At 43.9% G+C, this 2,306-nt stretch overlaps 1 non-coding gene across 1 annotated transcript; it reads left to right on the plus strand.

The window, feature by feature from the left end:
• Positions 1-1,721: 1,721 nt before the first annotated feature.
• Positions 1,722-1,797, plus strand: TRNAS-AGA (transfer RNA serine (anticodon AGA)). The gene has a single exon. It is a non-coding gene; the product is annotated as a tRNA-Ser (tRNA).
• The last annotated feature ends 509 nt before the right edge of the window (positions 1,798-2,306 follow it).

A 2,306-nucleotide genomic window follows, 5' to 3' on the forward strand; every position in this document is an offset into this window, starting at 1 on the left:
TCTCTCTTTCTTTCTCTTTCTTTCTTTCTTTTAATATTTATTTTATTGATTTTAGAGAGAAGAAGGGAGAGACAGGAACATTGAGCTGTTCCTGTTTGTGCTCTGACGGGGAATTGAACCGGCAACCTCTGAGCTTTAGGATGCTCTAACCAACCAAGCTATCTAGCCAAGGCTTCCAGTCATATTTAGTGAAGAGTACCTCAGCTGTTTTCTTTGCATATGAAACCAAAGTCTCACCTGAATAAAAGCTGCATGTAGAAATAAGAGGTGTTTTCTGATGAGTTTTGCTAAGAGCTTGGCCAGGGCTCCCAACCTGCTGCATATGATATTTCTAACTCTGAGGGAGAGCTCAAAATATGTGATCAGAGTGAAAAGCTTCTGCTGGTCTCAGAAATCCAGAAGGACAGGAATTATTTGTGATGCTATCATGAAGGGTCTGGAAAACCTCCAGCCACAAAATGCCCAGACACACTGTGCAGCAGTAACAGATGCAGCTCTAAAACAGGGCTGAGATCAGTGAACGGGACCCTGGGACCAGTGCAGGCTGACATGAGAGCAAGTGCCACACGGCTGCCTGGGCAGTGGGACCTCTGACAGAAAAAATGTCACCATGGCTTTCATAACCACATGCCACACTTCACACAGGTTTGGAGTTTAAATTTACTCACCTGAATGGTCTAGAAAACCCAAGAGGCCAGTCTAATAATATCACAGGAACACTTGCTAAAGCAAATGGAAAACTTCTTTATGGAAACAGATCCTCAACCTCCTCCGTACAAGGTTCCCATAGTGAATGTTCTTTGAAACTGAAACTCACAATAAAAAGAATACAAAATGCTTTAGGAGCCAAGAGCAAGTGTCTGCTAAGAACAGGAGCAACAGACACACCAGGTAGTGTTCGTGACACAAGTCAGGAACCCTAGGAATATCAGGTAATAAAACCATAAGAAAGAGGTTATAAATTGTGGTTAAAATAATTAAAATATAAAAGGAAAAATCCAAATTGTGCAAAAATAATCAGACTCTTTAAAACAATGACTAAGTACATTTGAAAAAAGACTAAATAGAACTTCTAGAAATAAAATATTTAGCATTAAAAACAAAAACTTGATGAATGTGTGTGAAGCTGAGGTTAGACAGCTAAGGAGAGAATTGGTGACCCAGGACATGGTTTGGAAAGAGATCACCTACAGTGAGGCACAGAAGGAGAAAAAGACTTGTTTAAATGAAATGGAAGATAAAGACATGAAATACAAAATAAGGAGCTAGTATGTGTCACATAGGAGCTCCAGAAAGAAAGAATGGAAAAAGAGGCAGTACTTTAAAAGACAATGGCTGGCTGCTTGAGCACGGGCTCATCTGGTTTGAGCAAAAGCCCACCAGCTTAAGCCCAAAGTCGCTGGCTCCAGCAAGGGGTTACTTGGTCTGCTGAAGGCCCGCGGTCAAGGCACATGTGAGAAAGCAATCAATGGACAACTAAGGTGTTGCAACGCGCAATGAAAAACTTATGATTGATGCTTCTCATCTCTCTCCGTTCCTGTCTGTCTGTCCCTGTCTATCCCTCTCTCTGACTCACTCTCTGTCTCTGTAAAAAATAAATAAATAAAGACAATGGCTGGCTAAGAATTTTTTAGGATAGGATAAAAATTAAACTCACAAAGTAAAATTAGTACAAAGCAAGATAAACAAACTGAAAAGACACATTGTAAAGAAAATTTTCCGCCCTGGCCGGTTGGCTCAGCGGTAGAGCGTTGGCCTAGAGTGCGGAGGACCCGGGTTCGATTCCCGGCCAGGGCACACAGGAGAAGTGCCCATTTGCTTCTCCACCCCTCCGCCGCGCTTTCCTCTCTGTCTCTCTCTTCCCCTCCCGCAGCCAAGGCTCCATTGGAGCAAAAATGGCCCGGGCGCTGGGCATGGCTCTGTGGCCTCTGCCTCAGGCGCTAGAGTGGCTCTGGTCGCAACATGGCGACGCCCAGGATGGGCAGAGCATCGCCCCCTGGTGGGCAGAGTGTCGCCCCATGGTGGGCGTGCCGGGTGGATCCCCGTCGGGCGCATGCGGGAGTCTGTCTGACTGTCTCTCCCTGTTTCCAGCTTCAGAAAAGAAAAAAAAAAGAAAAGAAAATTTTCCAAAGGTCAAAATTAACCAGGGAGAAAAATACTTCAAAAAAAAAAAAGTTAGCTTCATAGCAGACTTTTTAATAGCAACAATAGAAACCAGAAGTCAGTGAAATATTTTCAAGGCAATAAGATATGGAATGGGGCTCAGAGAAAAAGATGGCAGCGGAGTAGGCGGACTCACAGACACC

This window comes from Saccopteryx bilineata, chromosome 1 (genome assembly GCF_036850765.1).
Source record: "Saccopteryx bilineata isolate mSacBil1 chromosome 1, mSacBil1_pri_phased_curated, whole genome shotgun sequence".
NCBI classification, from domain to species: domain Eukaryota; kingdom Metazoa; phylum Chordata; class Mammalia; order Chiroptera; family Emballonuridae; genus Saccopteryx; species Saccopteryx bilineata.